Source organism: Talpa occidentalis, unplaced genomic scaffold (assembly GCF_014898055.3).
Source record: "Talpa occidentalis isolate TD23 unplaced genomic scaffold, MPIMG_talOcc4v2.1 talOcc4.8, whole genome shotgun sequence".
In the NCBI taxonomy this organism is placed as follows: Eukaryota; Metazoa; Chordata; class Mammalia; order Eulipotyphla; family Talpidae; genus Talpa; species Talpa occidentalis.
In genome coordinates, this window is record NW_023605194.1 from 34,506,281 (window position 1) to 34,532,621 (window position 26,341).

At 40.4% G+C, this 26,341-nt stretch overlaps 1 long non-coding RNA gene across 5 annotated transcripts in view; it reads left to right on the forward strand.

Moving 5' to 3' along the window:
* Positions 1 to 2,544: 2,544 nt before the first annotated feature.
* Positions 2,545 to 26,341, forward strand: part of LOC119233803 (uncharacterized) — a 59,258-nt gene continuing 35,461 nt past the window's right edge. For 2 of the 5 annotated variants that reach the window (XR_008550110.1, XR_005122476.2), the window contains exons 1-3: positions 10,485 to 10,557; positions 19,997 to 20,075; positions 23,468 to 23,563. This is a non-coding gene — a long non-coding RNA (uncharacterized LOC119233803). Of the gene's footprint in view, positions 2,657 to 10,484; positions 10,558 to 10,616; positions 10,664 to 11,253; positions 11,279 to 19,996; positions 20,076 to 23,467; positions 23,564 to 26,341 lie in introns of those variants that run through there. The other 3 variants (XR_005122475.2, XR_008550111.1, XR_008550112.1) reach the window with 3 other exon arrangements.

Sequence of the window (26,341 nt, forward strand, 5' to 3'; positions counted from 1 at the left end):
TTGGATCCTACCTTGCTTTCTTCTAGCATTAGTGTGTCTTCAGATCAGGACAATTTGGAAATTGAAAACCCTCTTATCAAAAGTAGGTACCTTCATCAGATACCTCACTATTTCTGGCTCTGTAAACTAGATTTAGATTTGTATTTGGTGAAATAATTCTGGCAGAATAAAATCTGTCATACTACAGGCTTCCCCGGTGGCGCAGCGGTTGAGCGCTGGGTTGTGAGGCTGCAGCCTCTGCAGCGCCAGTTCGATCCCAGGCCACCAGGTGAGGGTCCGACATAGCACGCAGACCTCTCCTGCCGCCCACTGCTCCCCTCAGCAGTGTACTTCGTCAGTCTACCTGCTCTGCTCTCCCCTCTGGCTCTAGTGAATTCTCTCACACTCCTGCGCTTCTGACTGTACCCAGTGCTTGTATAAATAAATAAATAAATCTTTAAAAAAATGAATCTGTCACCCTACATTCTAGGCCTTATTTTGATTATCTAATAAACTCTTTGCTTAACTATCATTAAAAATTTTATTCCATTTAACAATAACTCGACTTCACTTTAAATTTTTTTTTTTTTTTGAAGATTTATTTATGCATACAAGAACTCATGTACAGGCCAAAGGTACAGGGGATAAGAGGATTCACTAGAGACAGAGTGGGGAATAGAACAGGCAGATTGAAATACACTGCAGAGGGGAGCAGCAGGAGAAACAGGAGTGGTCTGCTGCGCCATGTGGGTACTTCCCTGGCTGGGGATTGAACTCATGCTACAAGGGATGCAGATAGCTTCACAGTGCTGTGCTTAACCCCTTGCACCATGAGGGAGGCCCAAAATTTTTTAATAAATATTTTAATTTTTTCCAATTAAATACAACTCCTAGAGGAAAAGAAGTTTTGTGCTTAAACATCTGTAAACATATTATTGTAAAGTTTTCTGGGGACTCCACCCCTGGTCTAGCAGGTAAGAGAATAAAGCCATTGTCCTAGGCTCCATTCTGTAAGCAGGAATTTGCTGCCTGAAGGCAAAGTCAGTCTTTGAAATTAAAAAACAAAACAACAGAACACTTAATGGGTACTCAGCCTTGTATCTATTCAGTGCATTCATTAGCAAGGAAAAAATTAAATCCTGCACTGCTTCTCTCAAGCATCAGTGTAGATTTCGGTAAGGAAAACAACTTAGAACTAGTGTAGCGGCAGGATAGGCACAGGGGCAGGAGCTCTATGACCAGAGCAGACGGGGGTAAGGAGGAGTCCTGGAACCCTCAGTGGCTTTTTCAGGCTTTTGAGTTTACCAGGTACACAGCAGGCAGGGGTGCCGGGGCTGAGGAGGGGGGTGTCGGGGGTGGGGTGGTGCCGGGAGGCTGGCAGGCCTCCCAGGCCCCAGCAAGTCTTCACTCTTCCTGGGCTCTCCAGCCTTCTCTTATGGCTTTGCTTCTCTGCTCCTTTTGCTCTGTTGTTTCGCTTGTTCTTCCTTCCCGTTCTCTTTCGCTCTGCTGGCGTCCCTGTGATGCTGCCCTTATATGCCCAGTCTTAGCCCAGGTGTATCCACCTATGCATGCCCACACCCTGCTCCAGGTGTCCACCATCAGGCATGCATTTAATCTAATGGCAGGAGGGTGGAAAAGCCTGATACTTTTTACTTACCCTACAACTAGAAACCCCTCCTATCAGGAATAATTGTATTCTTAATGTCCATTGTTGCAGCTAAGCTTGCACCCCTTAGGCCCTTAGAGCAGGGGTACAATGGAAGGCCAAACTTCACCTCCTCAAGTGCCTGCACTACCTGAGCAGGAGGGGAGACCTCTGCTCAGTGCAGTGGTCTGAACTTTGCCCCCGATGTCCTGAGCCAGGGGGGCTGCTGGGAGGAGGGCAGAGCTGAGCAGCCATTTTAGGAGTTTTTAAAAAGGAGTGATGCACAATAACTGTTTTCTTTCTTTCTTTTTTTTTTTTTGACAGAAATATGTGAGATTCTTTCCTCTTTTTTTTTTTTCCCTAAGATTTATTTATTTATACAAGCACTGGGTACAGTCAGAAGCGCGGGAGGGTGAGAGAATTCACCAGAGCCAGAGCGGGGAGCAGAGCAGGCAGAAGGACTGAAGTACACTGCTGAAGGGAGCAGCGGGCGGCAGGAGAGGTCTGCGCACCATGTGGGACCCTTGCTGGTGGCCTTCGAACCGGCACTGCAGAGGCTGCAGGCAGCTTCGCAGGCCAGCACTCAACCGCTGCGCCACCGGGGAGGCCCATCTTTCTTTTTTTTTTTTTTTTTTAAGATTATTTATGCTTAGAAGAGCTGAGGGTGTAGGCCAGAGGAGCGGGGGTGGGGGTGAGAGGATTCACCAGAGGCAGAGTGGGGGAGCAGAACAGGCAGATCTACTCAAATACACTGTTGAGGGGAGCAGTAGGTAAGACAGGAGAGGTCTGCTACACCATGGTGACCACCCTGGCTGGGGATCGAACTCTTGCTGTGGTAGCTGCGGATTGTTCCATAGTGCTGACGCTTAACTCATGGCGCACCACAGGGAGGCCCAAGAACTGTTTTCTTTCTCATCAGAGCTGCTGTGTATGGCAGTCCCACACAGGGCAGGAGGCCACCTCAGCAGCTGCAGGCCTCTGAAGCACTCTGCAGGCTCCTGTATCTGCATATCTACCTGGCACCCTCAACAGGTAACTGGACTTTCTCCCTCTGCCTTGCTAGTTCTCCCACTCTCTCTACCTTGTCATTTAGAATAAGTTGTTTCCTTTTTCTTGTTTTTTGTTATTGCAATGGCCCTTTTGTTTGCATTTGTGGCAGCCGGTGGCTGGATCTATATGGTGACAGTTTTTCGACCCTGTATCCAGTAACAAATGACTCGCTATTCCTACCGAAGTAAACTAAATTCAAACTTGTGTATGTTAGAACAACTCTGACAGAGTTAAATCTATCAACTGCTTCCCAGGTTTGAATCTCAACTTCGGTTATCTAATAATAAACTCTGTCTAACTATCACTGAGACTTAATTTTCAGTTAACACATATTTGAGTTCACATAATCTAGCCTATAGTTCTTTGAAAATGTTATTTTCACACAAAAAAGGTTTTTGAAAAATGTTATTTTAACTATAACCTCACCACCTTAAACATATTGCTGTTGTGAAGAATATTTAATGGATTCTGGCCTCATTATCTGTCTATGGAATTATGTGCCCAATGAACTGCATATGTAGATACCAGCTTGACAGTCATCCCTTTTCCAGTATATATCACAAGGTGTGTGTTTTCATTCCTGTCTGTTGAAAACTTTTAGCATTCATGAGTGATCAAAATGTTTTCCGCTATGATTATAAGTTTCTTGATGAGAAATAAATCAAATGTCATAACATGTCACAGAATTGTCTAAAATGTAACATTGGATGGACAGAAAAAGAGATATTTTACTTATTGCATAGAGTCCTCATACCTGATAAATGAAGAATATGGCAAGTTACAGGTTAGTTAAAGCTATGACAATATGAAAATAATATAGGATATGCTCACAACATATGTTCATGCTTCTTTCCAACTTTAAAAATAGGAGGGAAAAAATAGGAAAAGCTATGGCTTTTAGGACATTGAATGTGGAAATCAACTTTCATTAGAACGACAATCTGAAACTTTTTTAAGTACAAAAATAATCAGATTAGTATGGCAGCAGGAAATGTTATTAAAACTAAACCAGATGTTACATTCGTATTCAAAGTTGCAAAGTCTTCCCAGCAGTGACAGTCCATTAGCAAAGTGAAATGAACAACCTGGTGATACTGGAATGTTGGGTTTGCTGCCAACAAAGGTGAAACATAATCTCAAAGATAATCAGTCAGAATAAGAGAAGCAGAGAATATTGTTACTGCTATTTAACTGAGGGGATCTAGACAGGTGGAATATAGATATGGAATATAGATAATGTCCCCTAAATTCACAGTGAAAGTCCAAGTTGGGCTTTATTTGTTGGTATTCCTATATAAGTGATTGGGAATTTTCTTTCTTTTTTTTTTAAAGATGTATTTTTATTTATTTATGCATACAAGATCTGGGGAACAGGCCAGAGGGGCACGGGGTGAGAGGATTCACCAGAGACAGAGTAGGGAACAGAACAGACAGATCTACTGAAATACACTGCTGAGGGGAGCAGCAGGTGAGATAGGAGAGGTCTGCTGCACCATGTGGGTCAGCTCCCTGGCCAGGCATGGAACTCGTGCAGCCACTCATGCAGCCGTGGCTGGCTATAGCTTAGTAGTGCTGAAACTTTAGCCAAGCACCACTGGGAAGGCCCTGATTGGAAAATTTCTTAATGGACTGAGACTCTTAAACGAAGTCTTAAGAGTAACTAAAATTTAAGAATGCATTCCATAAAATTCAAAATACTTTGTTTTTATATGGTACTTTATTTTTTACTCAGTGTGTGAGTGTGTGTGTGTGAGTGTGTGTATGTGTGTGTGTGCAGGCAATGCCTTCTCTGGAGATAGGGAGCTCTGAGGGGATCAAGGCTGGGGTATGTTGTTTTGTGAACTGATGCCCTACTTTGTGTGTATTATATTAGGAAATAGGCATTAACATTGTACAACATCCAACATTGAATGTTGAGAAAATTAGTGTTTTAATATTCAAGTAAAAATTCCCCCTATGCAAAGTCAGTACATGAATATGGGGGAGATTAATGAGAGGCAAAGCTGATGACAATTATTGTGCTATATTCAGAATCCTTGTGTCAGTCTTAGTTATGGTATCAGATTCATCATGCCTGGCTTTCTGTACTGTTATGTAAAATTTCTCAAGAGACTCCTTGATCTTTTATTGAAATCAACACTTATCTGGCATTCCTCTACCCCAGTCAACTGATAAATAAGGGATTTATTTAAAATTTCTGTTTTGTTCATCTATATAAGAATATAATACTCATAAATCATTATGAAAAGAACAACATGACAGGACAATACAGAAAGTCTAAAATGCCACATATACAAAAAGTGTCATATTTATGCTACTGAGTACTTATTAAATGATGGACCCTATCATAACCACTTATTTATATTGACTCATTTTCACCTAATATCATGAGATAGGTATCTTATTCCTCTTTTGTATGTGAGGCAGGCATTGAGGTGATGGTATAAGTTGTGATGATGGCAGGATTTGGATCAGTCATTCTCACTCCAGAATCTGCTCTCTTAGTTGTTCTGTCATATTCTGGTCATAGTATATTTCAACACACTGTGAACTTGCTTTGCGTCACATGGGCAGTCTTTTCTCTAAACTGCCATGCTAACACTTGTCTAAGTGAAAATTAAACAGGCTGACTCAGCAATTCAGTGACTGTGAGGAACAGAGACATCTGCTGATTTGAAAGCAGACACCCACACTTCAACCTTGTGTCAGAAGACTTCTTGCCCACCAATCATGGACAGATGTATAACCACAGGAACCAGTCCAAAATTTCATAGCAAATTACTTAACTTCAGACCATCTTCCTCCCTGATCCTTTAAAATTCCCTGATGCCCAGTTCCTGGCGGTGTACACCCGAGACCTGCACCTTGCTCCTGTGCCCAAATCACGATTCCTACTCCAGAACACATGATTTTCTACTGATTGTACTACAGTTTCATTATTTTTCCTGGGTTGACAACACCATGGTAGAAACAGCAGAGTTTATCAAAGATTGCTTGTGTTCCTTTACCTGCTTTAGACCATATGCAATTAGGTGGAACCATGAAACTGGCAAATTGGCAGAGTGCAGAAGATTTGGAAATCACTTCAGGTTAAATTTTTGGTCTTCCAGTGATACTTTCTCTCTCTCTTTTTTTTTAATGTTTTGGGTTTTTTTTAGATTTGTTTATTTATACATGCAAGAACTCTGGTACAGGCCAGAGGTGCGTGGAGGTGAGAGGATTTACCAGAGACAGAGTGGGGAGAAGAATAGGTGGATTGACTGTAATACACTGTTAAGGGGAGCAGTGGGTGAGAGAGGAGAGGTCTGCTGCACCATGTGGGTTAGCTCCATGGCCGACCGGGGATACAAATTAAACTTGTATGCAAAGTTTATCACCTTGATCTAGAGCTCTGCGTTCGACACTTTGCGGATAAAGTTGATCCTGTTTTGTAGTCTAGGGTTATCCTCAACCAACTGATGATTCTAGCCCATTGGTCTAGACCTCAGACCTGGATCATTCAGTCATCATTCCTAACAGGTTAATGACTGGATTCTAATGTAAAGAGAACACTATCTGTTCACTGTAGTGACATCCTTACCCTCCCACACTCACATATGTCAGGGTGTGTTGATTCTGACATCACAGCATACACACACTTGGCCTCTAGAACTGAATATATGCGTATACAATGAATGCTACTTTAGCAACTTGGATTTAAATTTGAATTATTGTCTTACTATCTTTATTCATTGCATATAATTCGCTGAGAAATATGACACCCTGATCATGTCCTTTTTTCTTGTTTTATAAATATTCATTTCTTCCTGGTGATATAAAAAAATGTTGAAATGAAAGTTTCAGGTTTTCCTGGGGGGAAAAAAAAGGATGACAATTTTCAATTACTGTGCTGCTTCTCATAAAAGCAGTTTCATTTGCCTGATAGCTTCATTGACTGGTGTCAGAATAATGCCAAGTAGAGTGTTTTGCTAGCTTAATGCCACCCACAGAGCTAGACAAAATATTACTTTTCATGTACTTTACAAAAATAGTAGCTATTAATTGTGCTGCTCAACCATAGGCAGATGAAGCTGGAAAAAACAAGAAATGTGGCATTTACAATTTAGGAAGCCACTTCCTTCAGATTTCTAGTCATTAATTCACAGTTTAAACCTTGGACTTAGAAATACTTACCAAATTCTTTTAGGTCTCCTGATTTATAGAATGTTTACTTATTATATGTCAATGAAATGAAGTTGCAAAGAGATTTGAGGTCACTGACTAAAATTTACTATAGCATTATGTATTTTCTATTCTGGTTCAATGTGTTAAATGTTAAAATAAGAATTGGTATTCAATTGTTAGCAATGACTGGACATAATCATAGACAGTTTTCTTCAAAAGCTTTTATTGATGCTTATGCCAAGACAGACACTCTTCTATGCACTATCGGATGCAAAATGATAATTTCAGAATTATGTGTAAAACTTTTAAAGCATAACTTGAATTTGAGGTGCAAAGAATATATTGATAACATTTTCTGGAAATGTAGACTGGGGCTAGGGTATAAAAAACCTTGAATAGGAAGCCTAGAAATGTAGAAATAGAATGAACTATTGTAAACATTACCCCGGAGAATGGCATGTTATTCTCTGCTTTAGTCCCACCACATGGCTCAGCAGACCTCTCCTGCCTTACCCAATGATCCCCTCAGCAGTGTATTTCAGTAGATCTTCCTGTTCTGCTCCCTACTCTCTCTCTCTGGTGAATCCTTTCACCCCCTGCACCTCTGGCTTACACCCCAGTTCTTGTATGCACAAATAAATAAATTAAAAAAAAATAGGGGCCTCCCTGGTGGCACAAGTGTTAAGACGTAACCTATGAAGCAATCCACAGCCACTGCAGCATGGAGTTTGATTCCTGGCTAGCCAGGGAGCAACCCACATAGTGTAGTAGACCTCTCCTGACTCGCCCACTGCTCCCCTCAGTAGTGTACTTTGGTCAATCTGCTTGATCTGTTCCCCACTCTGTCTCTGGTGAATCCTCTCACCCCCCACACCTCTGGCCTGTACCCCAGCTCTTGTATGCATAAATAAATAAATCTTTTTTAAAAAAAGATAAATGTTATTTTGGTTCCAGTGCAAATGATCACCAGTGGGATGAAACTGCATGCAAGGGGTTTGAAAGTACAACCACTAAATTAGAAACAGGATATAAACAGGGAATTAGGTTGATGGAGGACAAAAAAGGACAATGACAAACATATAGACAATGTAGTTGTGCATCTAATTATTTGAAACTGAAGCAGTGAATAGATAGTTGTTTGGAATCACAGCAATATATTTGACATGGTTCATCAGAAGTTATTTATCCATCACTCAGACTTCAATACTAATAGCGGGTTTTCCATGCAATAGAATGGAAAATGTAGACTCTCTGGTTACCTTAATCAGGCATTCTAAAAAATAATTCTAGTGCAGTAGTAAAAGCACACATTTAGAGACCTCAGTTTAAATCCTAACTTTGTCATAACCTTAGGTAGTTGCTTAATCTTTCATTAAAAAAAATTTGTTTATGCATTCAAAAACTGGGGTATAGGCCAGAGGTGTGGGGGGTGAGAGGATTCACCAGAGACAGAGTGGGAAGCAGAATAGGCAGATCTACTGAAATACACTACTGAGGGGAGCAGCAGGCGAGACAGGTGTGGGTTAGCTCCCTGGCCTGGAATGGAACTCATGCTACAGGTGCTGGCAATAGCTTGACAGAGCTGAGACTTAACCCCTAAGCCACGAGGGAGGCCCCTTAATCTTTCTAGTCTCAGTTTCTCTAGAAGATATGCATTATAATACAATGGCATTGCTTTTAAATTTAAGTGAAATACTTCAGGCAGATTTTCACTGCAATATTGCGATTTATAAGAAGTGTGTATTTGCTCATTCAGATGACCAGTTTACATTTCTCAAATATATATTTGTTCTTCATCCATAGTTCCTGATTCACAGTTATTGAAGTGTTGAGCTATGCAGGAGCCTTTTGTTGTGTGAATGAAGTCACTTGGGAAGCCTGAAAGGATGGGGGTTGATTGCCAGGAGAACCAACAATGTGATTAGAGGGTTGTGACTCTGTCTTACCCTCTGACCCCCAGGAGAGGGACTAAAGGTTGATTCCATCTCCAACAGTCAATGATTTAATCAAGTATAATGGCTCATGTAATGACACCTTCATAAGAAACCAAGAAGACTGGGCCTGCAGTGTTTTGGCATAGGTGAACATGTGCATTTTCAGAGAGCAGGGTACACTTGGCGCTTCCATGATCTTTCCCCACACCTTGCCCTTATGTTTCTTCCATCTGACTATTCGTGAATAACATCCTTTTATAATAAACAAGACAGTGATCTAGTAAATAAAATATTTCTCTCATTTCTGACAGCAGCTCTAGTAAATTAATTGAACCTGAAAAGGGGTTTCTGGGGATCTGATTTATATTGTCAGTGAGTCACAGATAATAGCTGAACTTTGACTGAATTCTTAACTTGTGGACTCTGATGCTGTTCTGAGTAGATAGTGCCAGAATTAAGTTGAATTCTCTGACACTCTGCAGGTGTCCAAGAATTGCTTGTGATTGTGAATAAGCCTCCATACATACCCACATTGGAATTGATCCAGAAACCCATTGATTGGCAAACAATAATGACTCAAAATTGTAGTCATTATTATGTACACAAATGAATTTCAAAGTCATTTTATGAAAATCTAATTTTCATTGAATTATTCCACAGAATTATAATATGTAACACAGATCAAAGTAAAACTTAGTATTTACTTTGTAAATTCAGATGTAAGAAAATTTTTAATAGTAACTAAATTACTGGGGAAAATCTAAATCAATATAGAATATACTTAAGTCTGGTACAGTTCATTTGCTTGTATGTGGTTTTTATTGAAGGTTTTTTTTTTTAAAAAATGCTTATATATAAGGTAAATTTCCAATAAAATGTGTGCAGAATCCTAATATATCTCTGAGGAATTCCAATCTTCTGGAGACTTCTTAACACAAGCAAACAAAAATAAATGTAGCACAGCCCCCATCACCTTCATTTTGCAAATAGGAAGTACCCGGAGAAAGAAGGAAAGACTTGCCCAAATTGACATAGCAAGTTACCAGAAAAGTCAAGACTTGTTCTACTTTGTTATTGGAAAATGTAGAGCAGAATAATAGAATACACTTCTGATAATTAATACATACTCCCTCAAGCAGGCCCTCTCTCTACCTTTAATTTTCACTTTAGACTTCCCCATTGTCTTGGTACTCATTTCATCTTTGTAAAGTTTAGAAAGGACTGTGAATGATGTGGGCAAAACTTAGAAAAATAAAAACTCTCCAAAGTCACAATTTCCATTTTGTTCACGATTCAGTCTCCAATGCTTAAAACACAGTCTGATATTACCAAGTTCTTATGTTTGTGGAATGAATGCCCATTTTATAAACTATGATTGAGACTAACATGCAGATATGACTCCACTTAAAATAATGTTAGTAGAGATAATGATAGATTTAATGAAGATTTACTATCTGCCTGCAATATTCCAAGCATTTTATATATAACGTATTTAATTATCTCAGATGACCTACTGGGTAAGTGTTATATGCATTTTGCAGATGAGAAATTTAAAGAAGGTAAGGTTTGAATCCATATTCAAAGTGGCACGGCAAGTGAGTGGCAGAGCAGTATTCTAACTAAAAAGTTTGGCTCTAGCAATAACTGCCAAAACCACCATTAAACGACTACAAGTTAAATTCTAGAATTCCATTTTCCATCTTTGAATTTTCTGTTGCTTCAGAAAGGGAGTATGCAGGAAATTTTGTAAGGATGGTGTAGCCAGGAGAAGGTTAATGTCTTCCAGTAAGTGCCAGTCACTGGAGAAGGGCTTGGCAAGCAGGTCCTCTTGTTAGAACTGATGCCATATCTGGGCCAGGGATGACCTGAATTGGGTGATAATCTGGTTGAGGTGATTATAAGTATATTAACACAGATTATTGATTCTTCTCCATTCAAGAAATGGAGGTTTAGTCAACTTGAATGGACTGGGCTTAGTGAGTCACTTCTAAGGATACATATGACACAAGTGATGACATGTCACTTGTGAGATTAATTTATAAAGCGACAATTGCTCAAGTCTTGCTTATCTTTGATATCACGCACTTACTCAGGGAGAGGCAAGCTGCCATGTTTGTAAGTAGCCTGATGGAGAGACCTGCATGGCAAAGAATTTAAGTGTTTACTAACAGCCAGTGAGGAACTGAGGCTGCCTGCAATCACTTGCATGAACTTTGAAGGAAGCCCTCTAGTCCAGGTGAAGTTAGGCCTGATCCACAGCTTGATTCCACCCTGTGGAGACCCTGAGGCAAAACCATTCATCTAAGATGCTCTCACATGTCCTGATCCAAGGACACAGGGAGGTAATCAATGATGTTCTAAGATGTTAAGATTTGGAGTATGTCTATAGATACATTTGTATGTATCCTTAGAAGTGAATGCACCTCTGTAGATAATAATATGCGATTTGAATCATATGGAAAAGGAAATGTGTAACAGGAGCTGAAAGAAGACAGCGTTCTTTGTAGTAAGGATTATTTTTACCTCTTTGATAGTTTAGTCATAAAATGTAGACAGTCACCTCTTACAAGGGGTCCTTATCAGGCTACAGTTACATGAAGAACCCCCTGGGAAGTTCTTTGTCTCTGCTCCATACAGAGTTTAGTATGGGGACTTAAGAAGCATTTTCTGCTCCATTTACTCTATTTGTTGAAAATTCACAGGCCCAAACTGTGCCCATCTGAGTAATTATTTTCCCATTGTGTCATTAATAAAAGAAAAAAGTACTTGCTGGTCTTGGAGAAGACTAATTGATAGGGAAAAAAGAAATAAACAAATTAGAGTTGGTAATTCTATTGTGATAAAATGTCTTAATGCTAAAATTACATTGTAAAGCTGGGTCATATAATTTCTGAGGGAGGCTTTTTAGTGTACATTGCACATTAAACTGCATTTGTATGTGCATTTTAATTTGATGAATGGTGACACCTTCCCATTCAAAATGCCAAGTAGTAGTTGATAAAGAGCTCAAGAGGGACTTTAACAAAGCAAAAGGAAAAAGTCTGAGTAAAAATTTTTGATCCCCTCCCCATCAGAACTTGCTGGGCTCTTATTCAGATGCTCATAGGTCCCCAAAATACCAAAATCAATGTCTCCCCCAAAACTCTAAGTCTGGGATTAGTCATTCTTTGGTTGCATGATGTCATGGAGAGAATTTAGGTCCTTGTTGATGGGAGCAAAAAGAAGAAAAAGTATTTCTTTTTCCTTTGATTCCATTTGCATACGATGATAAAGACTGGATGAGATTGACAGTAAAGAAGGTTGTGGAAAGTAAAAAATGATCGCTGATGTCAGGGTATTTTTGGAAGTTTGTAGAAATATCCTGGCCCTTGAGGAGACTGTGATTGATGGAAGTGGAGGAAAGGAGGTCATTTTATGGAATGGTTGAATGTTTAACAACTCCATTCCCTACATAACAGGGAAAGTAGAAGATATACTTGATTAACTGGGTAATGTAGTTAAGAAGATTTCCAGTCAGAGTTGTTTTTTGGTTGTTTTTATCTTGCTACTTATAGTAAAATGTGAAATGATAGAGATAAAATAAAAGGGTTTTAAACATGAAGGAGCTAGAGCTTAATAATGTTGAAAATTTTCAGATTCTCTGGGAGTGGAAAAATGATGCTAAAACTAAGAAATGACTCCTAAATAGTGATCAAACCCAGGACACTGAACCAAAGAAAATACCTAAGATATAACAGTAAAATCTTTTGTTAAAACTGTAACCGCTTCTAAAGTGCGTTCACTGCCCACGGCAAACAGACAACCTGTTCTATGGCAGGAGAAAAAGCTTTTATTTTGATGTAGTAGTCAAGCAAAATCCAAGTGGGAAAAGCAGCTCACATCCACCTCCTTCCCCATGATGAGGCTTGGGGCTTTAGAGGATGAGTGGAATGTGGGGAGATGAGGTCAGGGTCAGGGAGAGGGAAGGCTTGGGTTCCTATTGCACTGGTGCATCAATTGCTCATGTCTCTTTATAGGTCATTTGTTCATTTTCAGGCAGGTGCTTAGCTTAGCATGTGTTCCCAGGGAATCTGGCTGTTTTTCGGGCATGCCCTAGTCATGTTACCGGAGGGTTGGCATGCACCCTAGCATGGGGCACTTGATAACTTGTTAGAACCTGCTTCCACCAGTTTCTGTTTGTCAGGTTCTGCTGACTCTGCAAAAACAAGCTGATAAAAGTTTGTAAAAGGAGGGGATGTTTTAGGGGGAAAAGGGAACAATGAGCATGCGTTCACCACACCTTACTCAACAGGCTTGAAATTTGTAAAGAGTTTCTGACCACTGTTTCCAGACCTCCCATAAATCAAAAGTGGTGCATCAGAATACCATTTTGTTAGATAACAGGTCCCCTAGGGGCAATAATTTTCACTCAGAGGTACTCTTTTTTTTTTTTAAGATTTATTTATTTATGCATACAAGAGCTGGGGTACAGGCCAGGGATGTGGGGGTAAGGGAGTGTAGGGGCAGGACAGGCCACTGAGCAGGTTTTCTGATCCAGCAGATGGGGTAAAGGAGGAGTCCTGGAGCCCTCAGTGGCTTTTCAGGTTTTTATTGGGATTTACCAGGTACATGACAGGTAGGAGTGCTTGGGGTCCAGGAGGTTGGCAGGTCTCCCAGCAAGTCTTCACTCTTTCTGGGCTCTTTGGCTTTCTCTCACATTCTCTCTGCTTCTCTGCTTGGTTCTGCTGCTGCTTCTTTTTCTCTGCTTCTATTCTAGTTCTTCTTCTCCTCTTATTCATTCTTCTTCTCTCGGCTTCTTCTGGCGTCCCCGTGACGCCACCCTTAAAAGCCCAGTCTTAGCCCAGGTGAATCCCATAAATACCTATGCCCACACCCTACTCCAGGTGCTCGCCATCAGGCATGCATTTGGGACCACAGGGTTCCGTCATCTATCCTAATGGTGGGAGAGCAGAAAAGCCTGATACTTTTTACCTTACCCTACAGGGGGTGAGAGGATCCACCAGAGAAAGAAATGGGGAACAGAACAGGCAGACCAACTGAAACACACTGCTGAGGGGAGCAGCGGGCGAGACAGGAGAGGACTGCTTCCCAATGTGGGTTGCTCCCTGGCCGGCCGGGGATTGAATTCATGCTGCAGAGGCTGTGGATTGCAAGATAGTGTGGTGCTAAACCCCTTGCACCACCAGGGAGGCCCACTCAGAGATACTCTTAATAAAGCCTAGTGCTGGGCCTCCCCGGTGGTGCAGCGGTTGAGCGCTGGATTGCTAAGCTGCTAGCAGCCTCTGCAGCGCTGGTTTGATTCCGGGCTGCTCCCGCCACCGGAGGAGGGTCCCACATGGCGCGCAGACCTCTCCTGCTGCCCGCTGCTCCCCTCAGCAGTGTACTTTGGTCCTTCTGCCTGCTTTGCTCCCTGCTCTGGCTCTGGTGAGTTCTCTCACCCTCCCGCGCTTCTGACTGTACCCAGTGCTTGTATAAATAAATAAAAATAAATCTTCAAAAAAAAAATAAATAAAGCCTAGTGCTTCTAAGAAAATTAAGGGTATTATTCCTCAGTTGACTCAGGATAAAACCGAGGTAGAGAAAAGCTTATCTCAAAGAATTGTGTAGGTATGTATTTTTTCTTTTATTTATTTATTTGTTTGTTTGTTTGCTTGTTTATACATGCACTGGGTACAGTCAGAAGCGCGGGAGGGTGAGAGAATTCACCAGAGCGAGGAGCAGAGCAGGCAGAAGCGAAGTACACTGCTGAGGGGAGCAGCGGGCGGCAGGAGAGGTCTGCGCCATGTGGGACCCTCCTCTGGTGGCCGGGGAGCAGCCGGGGATTGAACCGGCGCTGCAGAGGCCGGGGGCAGCTTCGCAACCAAGCGCTCAACCGCTGCGCCACCGGGGAGGCCCAGGTATGTATTTTTTCTAAAGCATGGTTGTAGTGTAAATGGACGTTATCAGGTTTTTTCTGCCCTCCTTCCATTGGCATCTGTGAATGGCACCTGTGGTCTTACACGCATGCCTAGTAGCAAGAACCTGGAGTATGGTGTAGGTGTGTGTAGGTGGGCACACCTGAGCTGAGAGACTGAGCAAATAAATACTACGGAGGAGCATGAGGTAGGGGCCAGTGGAGAGAGTCAGAGAATGGCTAAGAGAGGAATGAGCATGTAGGGAATCACAGGGGGACCCAAGTTGCTGTCTCCCTGCTGGCTTCTTTCCCCTAACCTGTGTGGATGATGCCAAGGGTTCTAAGGTTCTCTTTCAAGCTGCCTGAACTGATGATGAACCTACCTGGCCTGGGATGGTTGCAGAATAATGGGGTAGATATTTATCTCTGGTTTCCCAGGTCTTCAGATTTAGAAGGAAATTGCACTTGAGGAGATGTAATTAAGGAATTAGATTCAAGTAGCTTCATTTATACTTGGACCTTATCCCTGTCTCCTGGTATTCACATTTTTTTTAGATCTTTATTACGCATTGTGTTGATTGGTCTTTATGAACATCAGAAAGTGGCAAAAGTGATGGGATGACACTTCTGAGGCTGTTATATAACAGTGTAACTAGTACTGCCTAGTTTTCTGGAATACTTGCTCTAGGAAAATCTATGAATCGTGTTGTGAGGACATTCAAACAGCACGGAGGAGCAGCCCTTGTCCAGAGGAACTGAAGTATTGTAGGGCAACCAACCCATTCCGGGTAGGTTTATGAAAGATTCTAGCAGCCACATGCTCATCAACACCGCACTACCACCACACCGCACTCTGCTGCACCACCCTTATAAACCAGTCTCCTAGCTCAGGTGTACCCAACTACGCATGCCCACACCCTATTCCAGGTGCCCGCCATCTGGCATGTACTCAGGACCGCAGGGTTCCGTCATCCATCCTAATGGCAGGAGGGCAGAAAAGCCTGATACTTTTTACCTACCCTACAAGTATCCTTCCACCATCCAGAAAAAAATTTGAGATCTATTGATTTCATGAGAAAATCATCTGGGAAGCAGAACCTCCAGCTTTACCCAGAACCGCAGATAACATCTATCATAACTCAGCTTACAGCCAGACTGCAGCTCCTTGAGAGACCTTAAGCCAAGTTCTTGTATCTCAGTCACTGATGAACTTTGGACCACTGGAAACCACATGAGCTAATAAATGTTTGTTGTTTTAGGCTATGAAATTTAGTGTGATTTGTGTTTTTTTTTTAAAGATTTAATTATTTATTTGTATAAGAACCGGGGTACAGGCCAGATGCGTGGGAGGGTGAAAGGATTCTCCAGAGACAGAGTGGGGAACAGAACAGGCAGACTGACAAAATACACTGCCAAGGGGAGCAGCAGGCGAAACAGGAGAGGTCTGCCTCGCCACGTGGGACCCTTGACAGCCGGCTGGGATCGAACTCGTGCTGCAGAGGCTGCTGACAGCTTTACAGTGTTGTGCTCAACTGCCTGTGCCACCAGGGGAGGCCCTAGTGTGATTTGTTAAGTAACAATAGGTAATGAATACCACGGTGTTTAAAGCTATCGGTCTGGGGAGATCTAGAAAGTGAAGGTAAGAAGAGAAATCTTGTCAAAGAAGTGACCTCTGAGAATTGTCTTTATGTATCAGGAACAGCAGGAAGAAGATGCAGCTGTATGACTTTGGCAAATTACTGGCATTTGTTTTCTCAATTCATCAAATGGAGATAGAACAGCCTGTAGTGATGTGGGTGAAATTAATGAGCTAACACTTGTAATGTGTATGTATAGTGTCTTGTCTGCAACATTATAGGGTCTCAACTGGTATTTCCCTTTTTCCTTGTACCCTACTTGCCATAGTTTTAGGTTTCATTCTCATCAGCAAAATAGGATCTCAGCTGTTCATATAAGCATCTTGATGTGTGTAATAACTTCAAAATTACTTTCAAATTAGGTTGACATGCACTTCCCTTTTATGTTGCTACTTTCCAAGTTTGTTTTCCAAGTTTGGTGAAAGAATCTTCTTAAAACATACATCTTGGGCCTCACTGGTGGTGCAAGGGGCTAATTCACAGCACTATGAAGCTGTCCACAGCCACTGCAGCACAAGTTTGAGCCCCTCCGACCAGGGAGCAAACCACATGGCACAGCAGACCTCTCCTGTCTTGCCCGCTGCTCCTCTCAGCAGTGTACTTCGGTCAATCTGCCTATTCTGTTCCCCACTCTGTCTCTGGTGAATCCTCTCACCCCCCACACCTCTGGCCTTTACCCTAGCTCTTGTATGCATAAAAAAAAATAAATCTTAAAAAAAAAAGCACATCTCTACCTTTAGAAATATTGCTGGGGAAGTGATATAGTAAGAGCTTAGCTACAGAATGATTTAGATTTTACTTCTAGTTTTATTTATATTCATTATTCTTTTGTCTGATAGTTGAGAAAATTATTTTTAATAGTATATTTGTTTCTGGGTAAAATACCCTGTGAATTTTTAAGCAATGAGAATTTAGGAGGTGACTATGCAAAGCAGATGGGTAGAAAATATATTTCCCTGAGAAATTATTTAATGTCACATTTAGAAATACTGTACAGCTGAAATTCTAGTTTAGCCATCAGGCATATGACAATTTTCATCCTTATCTGTCAGCTGGATGCTTCAAAAAGACTTAACAATCTTGCATTTCACAACATACTGGTAATATTAGATTCTTGTTGATGGGAACAGAATGTAGGGGAATTATTTATTTTGTTTGACTCCCTTACAATTTTGGAATAAATGTTCTATAGCTGTTTCTTATATTGTTGTGAAGTAAACATTATGGTCAGATCACCAATTCCATTTTAGATGATGATACTTATATTTTCCAAAAAGTGGGCTCAAAAATGTTTAAACCTCATTTTTTTAAACCCTGCATAGGAAGAGAAATGCAATTTTTTTCAGTGACATTTTGGGTCTTAAAAGGAGAAAGTGTACACCCCTATGAGCATGGTTATTGCTCTGCTAACGTAGATGTTGGAGTTACTTTTCATTCCCCTTTTGATGGTTTTTCTAATTCACTCTCTTCAATTCTACTGGTACATCTGGAAAATAGATTATTCACTTTTTGCTTCCTAAAATAGAAGTTTCATTGTTTAAAAAAAAAAAAAAAAACCTTTAATGAGAGAAGATAATTAGGATCTTTTATATGACCTGGGTCCAGTTCTCTGAAAGCAGACTCTGATATGAAGATTTATGTTCAAGAAGAAGCTTATTAGCGATTACCCATAGAAGTACCCCTAAATGGGAGGGAAATAAGATTGGGCAGACTGAGAGGTTAAACTGTCAGTGTAATAGAGATGGTCCAGTGCTGCATTTGACATTCAAATTGGTCCCAATACCATTTCATTGACTAATCACTGGATGCAGGATGTCCCAAAGAGAGGACTGTAAGCCTGTGAGCCAGTGGAGTGTTGCAATCTATTTGTATTGCCTCAAGAGAGACAGTTGCTAAAGATCCAAGAATTTTGCAAGCTGGTCATTAAACTGTTTCAACCTTGAAATCAGCCATCATGGGAACATTTGCTTCAGGGCTTTGCTTTTGGAGCACCAGTTTTAACGACCACAGGACTACATGTATGTATCCTTGGGCAAAATGGTTTCCTTCAGCAGAATGTAGTGCCCACAGAGGGAGACCACTGCAAGCCATGCACAGGCAATGATCCCAGAAGTCAAGGGAATTAAGTGTCCTATTGATGTAAGAAAAGATTTGGGCAGCACAGGATAACATACCCTGCTATCCACACAATTCTCTTGTTTTCTGTAATAGTACACCTCATCTGAGAAAGATTTCTCCAGAATTTCATGTGGTCTTTTTTCTTGGTTAACTTAGAGGATAAGATTAGTTAGTTGACCTTGGAGCCTTAACACTCATCTTCCTTTCCCTTTGTCACCTTAACTTTTACAAGTTTTTTTTATAGTCCTCCATATGCTTGATTAGTACCTCGGCTGGTCTTGGTGGCAAAACTAATGGAGTGAACTTTATAACTGAGAACTCTTTTTATGCATGACTGCTATATATATCCATTTGCCATCAAAAGTGGGTAATGGAGTGCCAAATGTTTGCCAAATAGATCACCTGAGTATTACATTTATTTATCCCTGTGCCTATAAGCCCCACTATCTACTGATGATCAGGGAAAATTAACCCTGGCAGACTATTGACACCTTTCTTGGCCTCTAATCTCTTGGCACAAAGAGCCAGAAAAAAGTAGGTGGAAGCCTGAAAATAAATTGAATACATAGAGTGAATGGCACTCTACTTATATCTCCTGGTGGAAATCTTTCTCCTCTGAGCACTGCAAGTTCTAGATCCTCAGAGTCTGAGATAGGAATGAAAGTACAAATTTCCTACCTGGGTTATTCTGAGTGACTATTTCTGTACTCTTAGTTCCTAGATTCATATTTTGACCTATTGGAGACCCCACATACTTCTCTATGCAAGCTGGTACCCAGCTGTGCCAAGACAACAACTCTGGGGAACGGTCATATGTAATGTGACTCTATAGTCTAATTGTGTATCCACTGACATATCTCCTTTGCTATATTTGATCTTTGGTCTATTGTGTTGTTATATAGGATTCGGTATTGGGGCACTGGACATTTTAAATATCATTAGACAGTCTTCTAGCTGAGGCCCTGTCAGCAAGGAAGAAAATCCAGACCCAGTATGTATGCTGATTCCAGACGAGATGTTGAGCTATCTTCTGAGGTGGCATGAATCCAATGAGATAAACAGACTCAGACTTCGTAGTGGACAATATCTTATTAAGATGTAGTATTGGTTTGTGGTATGGGAGGTTGGACATTTTCTTTTTAATTGAGAAAAGAATTATATATATACATATTTTTTTCCATTTTTAAATTAAAAAAAATACTTTCTGATAAGTATTTTGGAATTTTACAGTCAAATGCCACAAATAGTTCATCATATAGTAAAAAATTCTGAAAGTTTTTTGATAAATGGGGGAAAAGGAGTTTAAAACAAATGTCGATAAAATAAAATATGACTCATATTTGAGATATGAACACTCTTGAATGGCCAGATTTGGACATTATTGATGGCTCATGGAGAAACTGTACACTTCATGGTCTTTATAGAGGATTGATCCCTGAAAAACTGGAAGAGAGTTTCCTTTGGTAAATGCAAGCATATTTTAATTCAGTAAAATCATGTACTATAATAGTTAAGAGATTATGCTTTGGAGTATAGCAGACCTTGATTGAAATCTAATTTTGCCATTTTCCTGTAGGGACCTTGAATGAGTAATGTAAGACCTCAAAACCTTGATTATTTTCTCTGAACATGGGGAAGACAAACAATCTAATAAGGTAAGTTAAAGGTATCATAAAATATATGTATAACATATATAGTATGGTGCTGACTCATGGCAAATGCTTAAGAAGTAGAAGTCAAATTTTATAGTCATCATCACTATTATCATTTAAAAATTTTACCTGAAAACCAGAAGAATATGTCCACTTACCGTTCAGATGTACAACTGTCTGAATAATTTTGTTTGTTAATAAGTTTTAATGTAGATGAGTGTGGATGTTTTGAATTCCTAAGTAGATACTTACCAGCATCATGTAGATGTACAAAATAAAAAATAAAGACTGCGTAATAAAGCACAAACATCTGAATATTGAGACTATGGAAGATAAAATGTTTATGCTATAAATATTTTATATAAAATTTATTAAAATCAATATAAATACATGAATGAGTTATTTGTCACACCATGAAATGGAGAACACAACATTAAAATGTGAATTGTTAAAATAACTGGAGGGTGACTGCCGAATCACAAGAAAATATATTTTCTATTTATTTCTCCCAATCCATCATACATTCAAACTATTGCTAAAAACTTATTATCAAAAGGAGGCCCCCATATATTATCAGCAGAAATTAAAGAAAGGCTCTAATGGGCCATTTTCTTTCTTTAGTTTATTACTGTGTATTTCTTAGTAAAATGTGGATATTTACTTTTGTGTTCCTACTTGAGAGAATGCTTTGAAAATTATTGGATTTACATGGTGATATAGGAGAAAACCTATAATATAGGATGAAAGCTTAAACAAAGCATCTAACCCACAGGTCTTCCTAAACTATTCTCCCTAATCTCCACATATAATTAAAGGGAAAATCACTAGATGTATTATACAAAGTCTTTAAACATTTTTCCTATAAATCTCCATGTGTGTGTAACTGTATATATGTACATCTCTACACACGCTTTGTTATATTGATATGGTTAGATGCTTTGTTTATATTTTCATATTATAATAAAGATTTTAATTGGGAGATTTCCTCCTATATCTGTGATGTAACCCCAGTGACTTTCAAAGCATCATCTCAAAATGGGAGCACAAAATTAAACACCCATGGTTTACATTTTGCTAAAAAAACCCCACAATAATATATATGTATATATGTCATAGATAAAATTAAAGGATAACTTTAACCCGCAGTTAAAGGCCTCTAATTTGTCAGAAACTAAATAGAGGAGATTCTTAAAGAATCTTGGTATGAGAAACAAGAACTAAAAGGGCAGGTAGAAGAGCAACAATTGAAATCCATCCTGGCACAGTTGATATATAACACTGAAAGTCCGTATTTGGGGTAGTTCTTACTGCATGCTCAGCAGCAGGAAGCAGTTCTAGGGTGGGGAATTTCTCTCGTGCCGTGGCAGCAATCATCCAGAAGAAATGCTGTGTTCCTGGGTAAGCAAAAAGGTCATGTAAAGAAAGCATCTCAGTTCATGACTTCCAACCAGAAAAACAGCACAGGGAAACACGTTAGCTGGGTTGTCCCTATTGCCTGTACCCTTAACATAGCTTCTGGACCTCAGAAATCACCAAATAAGTTTGCATTCTCTAGCTATTGAGCTTAAGGTCTGATGAAAGGATATGATCAGAAACCACACAGTACTGAGAAAGAAAATTAAGGAAATGAATCCATCCAATTTATGAACAAATACCTAGATAATCCAGACAGATATCCCCTCACTCAGAGTGATCATATAAACAACAACTTGCATACGACACATAGAAACTTTTAAATCAATAAGGAAGAAGAAACATATAGCCAGTAATATTCAAGAGAATATATATATAGGGCCTCCCCAGTGGCGCAGCAGGTTCAGCGCCCCTCTGTGAAGCTGTCCGCAGGCTCTGCAGCGCGGGTTCGATTCCTGGTTGGCCAGGGAGATGCCCACATTGGGGGATAGACCTCTCCTGTCTCGCCTGCTGCTCCCCTCAGCAGTGTTTTTGGTCCGTCTGCCTGTTCTGCTCCCCACTGTCTCTGGTGAATCATCTCACCCTCCCACGCCTCTGGCCTGTACCCCAGCAATTGTATAAATAAAATAAAAATCTTTAAAAAAAAAAAAGAATACATACAGGTATATTCATGTCTATTCCCATATTCAGTCTGTATTTACATGTATATTTTCATGTCTATATGTACCTATGTGTATCAACATATCTATTTTTAAAATTTGCTGCATATAGATTTTTGTGTGCTGATGAGATTTCTCAAACTAGACTTTAATAAAAAATGGAATGTAGGGCCTCCCCAGTGGCGCAGCGGTTGAGCGCTGGGTTGCGAAGCTGCCCACAGCCTCTACAGTGCCGGTTCAATCCCCGGCTGCTCCCAGGCCACCAGAGGAGGGTCCCACATGGTGCGCAGACCTCCCCTGCCTCCTGCTGCTCCCCTCAGCAGTGTATTTCGGTCCTTCTGCCTGCTCTGCTTCCCGCTCTGGCTCTGGTGAATTCTCTCACCCTCCCGCGCTTCTGACTGTACCCAGTGCTTGTATAAATAAATAAATAAATCTTTAAAAAAAATTGGAATGTAACAATTTTAAGATGATTTAAAAAAGGTAGAGACAAGATACTCCTGGGTGACATCCCAATAGGATCTGTTCTTACAGAAGGCAGGCAGTGATCTCACAAGAGGGAAGCAGCATCATGCACATTTCTTGCACATGTGTGTATAAACATATAGAAAGCACTACCATTCATTGCCCAGGTCAGTCACTTGTGATTGCCTATAAACTGTAAGGACATATCTTAACCCTGTTACCTCCGTGACATTGCTCCTTGTCATGGACGAAACATATTTTATTTAGGACAAGAAATATCTTCACCACAGGGATTTTTGCAGTTAGGACTTTCCTTGCAGAGATGCAAGAAAGTATTGCTCCTGACAACTGGAGCTAGTACAATTCTTAGTTCCCATCTGAAAAACAGTCAAGAAAGGTCAAGTAGCCAAACCTGTTAGTCCTTATGCACAGCTGTGTCCACCATGTATGGATTTTTTCAAAGCAAAATATAAAAGTGGTCAATGCTTTTAAAGCAGAGTTGGCAAACTTTTAGGTAAAAAGCCGGATAGTCAATATTTTAGACATTTTTGGCTGTATGGATCATGTCATTCTGATTAACTTTGCCACTGTAGGTTATAGCTATCACAATTGATATACAATGAATGAAAATCTGTGTGTGACAAAAACAGGCAACAATTCAGATCTGTCCTTTGGGCCATAGTTAGCCAACCTTGATTTAGTGTGTATATGTCAGTACCATAAGGTGCTGACAACAACAAAAAGTCGTAATTTTGTGTGAAACTGTAGCTTTTTTTTTTTTTATTGAGGCAAATGGAGGAAAAGTTAGATGATTAAAGAAAAAACTATTATTATACAATAGTGGCATTAACTTTTCTGTAGACTCATTTCAGAACTGACACTTCAGGGAAACCAGTTATGTTCCAACAGGAAAGTCAACTAAGGTTTCCTGAAAACACAGAGAAAATGGGCAAAATAGTAAGTATTTGTCTTGAGTGTACAATTGAGGCTTATGTTGTGAGGGGTATATATGTGTGTGCATGTGTGCATGTGTATGTGTGTTGATATATTGGTGTCGTGGGCTGCTAGAGTAGTTGCTTGCAATTGAAAGTGTGTTTTTCTGTTGTTTTAATCCTGAGGTTGGAAAAAGTGTGAACTATAGAAATAAAGAATAATAAAATGAACCATGCTCATCATAGATGGTGGAGGATGCTGTGGTACACTATACAGATGTGCCTGCAGAACCCAGGCAAAGCACACATCCAACAGCTGGAAGTGGTAGCAGCTGAAGGCTCAGAACTGTGCCTTGTTCCGGGAATCTCTGTAGAGTGTCTCAGCCCCAGAGCCCCTCATGGAATCAGGTAGTGCCCCTGTGGGACTGATATTCAGTTCAGGATTCAGTTTTTCTCTCTACCCAAGCCTTACTCACTCATTTTAAAAATTATTTTCAAATATCCTTGCAGGGTAAGTACAGTATCAGGCTTTTCCGCTCTCCTGCCATTAGATTAAATGTGTGCCTGATGGCGGACACCTGGAGTAGGGTGTGGGCATGCGTAGGTGTGTACACCTGGGCTGAGAGACTGGGCTTATGAGGGCAGTGTCAGGGAGACGCCAGCAGAGCAAAAGAGAATGAGAGCAGGGCCTCCCTGGTGGCGCAAAGGGTTAAGCACCACACTATGAAGCAATCCCACAGCCCCTGCAGCAGGAGGTCAATCCCCCACCAGTCAGGGAGCAACCCCATGGCGCAGCAGACCTCTCCTGACTCACCTGCTGCTCCCCTCAGCAGTGTATTTCAGTCAGTCTGCCTGTTCTTATCCCTGCTCTGTCTCTGGTAAAGGCTCTCACCACCCCGCACCCCCCACCAGCCCACCCCCTGCATCTCTGGCCTGTGCCCCAGCTCTTGTATGCATAAATAAATAAATCTTAAAAAAAGAGAGAGAGAGAGAATGAGAGCATCACCAGCAGAGAAGCAGAGGCCATGAGAGAACGCCAGAGAACACAGTAAGAGCTTGCGGGGGGCCTGGGAGGCCTGCCAGTCTCCTGGCCTCCCAGCACTCCTGCCTGCAAAATAGTTCATAAAATGTAAACTAGCCTTAAAATGTCACTGAAGGCTCCAGGACTCTCCTTTACTCTCCTTACCCATCTGCTTGGATCATAGAGAACCAGCGCTGTGCCTTCCTGCCTCTACAATCCACAAAGACCATCTCAAATTCTGTTTACAGGCAACTGGACCTAAGACAACCATCACCCAATTTTATAAATTAGCATTATTTCTTATTTCTGGTATGACATTTATTTTCACTAAGGAATAAAATATTATAGACACAATTAAAAACCCTTTGATTATCTCTAGAGACAGCTGTGATCTCTTTTTTAGTGTTTATAATTCCTGTATTTATATTTTACTATTTAGGAATCCATAAATATTATATGGTGATTTCTGTAAGTATTTAAACTCTATATATGGTACCATAGAATACATTCTGCTGCTTGATTCTTAATTGTACACAAAATTGTTTTTGAAATTTTATTCATTGACATAAGTAGCTCATAATAATCACATAATTTCAAACAAATATGTCAAAACATTGATAGCTGATAAATTTCAAATGAAAGCACAGGCATACCTGTTATATCATTTCCTGTACATTTACTTATATTCAGTGCTTTGCAATTAAAGATTTTTAAAAAGTGGCCTCGTTTAATTCAAAGAAATATAATAATAAAGAAAACTATTGTGTCCTTCCTCCACTCTCATCTGGTCAGTAAAGCAGACATTGTATTGTTCAAAAGCCTTTCACATTGTTACTCAAATTTACCTTTCTAGCTCCTTCAGCAACTGCAGGCTACTGGCTTGGTCTCATGTTCTGCTCCATTATTAGTTTCAAAGATGTGCTCCACAGCAGGGTAGTCCTGAAAAATGTTGAATAAAAAAAGGTATCATTTTGTCAAATAGTACTGCAAGCTACAGGCCTCTTGAATGTACACTTGCTTTCCCATATTAAGAGTAGTTTGAAAGAAATTCTGCAGAAAATAAACCAAATTCAATTTTTAACTGATATTTTCCTATCTTGTTTTTTCATTAAATCCTTTGCTAATAAATTGCACAGTACAAAGAACCAGTATAATGTAGACATGCCCCACAATCACAACTGTAGTTATATTTTGTCTGTTTCAATGTCCTCTCCCAATTTTCAATCAATTATGATGTCCACATGCTTTCCTTTTTGTTGCCCATGTTGCATATATCTTTCTGTCCACCTAATACAATGCTTCTTGTCCTTCTTAAGTAATTTAAAAGTCGGGCCTCCCTGGTGGCACAGGCAGTTGAGCGCTTCACTGTGAAGCTGTCTGCAGCCTCTGCAGCATGGGTTCAATCCTGGCCAGCTGGTGAGAATCCCACATGGCACAGCAGACCTCACCTGTCTCACCCGCTGCTCCCGTCAGCAGTGTATTTCTTCAGTCTGCCTGTTCTGTTCCCAGCTCTGTCTCTGGTGAATCCTCTCACCTTCCCACGCATCTGGACCGTACCCCGGTTCTTGTATAAAAATAAATACATCTTTAAAAAAAAGTAATTTAAAAGTCATCTGCACTCTGTGGCCCACCCAAAGCACTTCCTCATCCACTAAAGAAAACCCTTAATTAATTAGAATTTCAGCTTCTTGAAGGTTGGGTCAGTATTTGTCTTATTCACTCTTGCTGATGATGTCCTGACATAGATGGAATTCACAAAGTGTATGTTGAATGACTAGATGG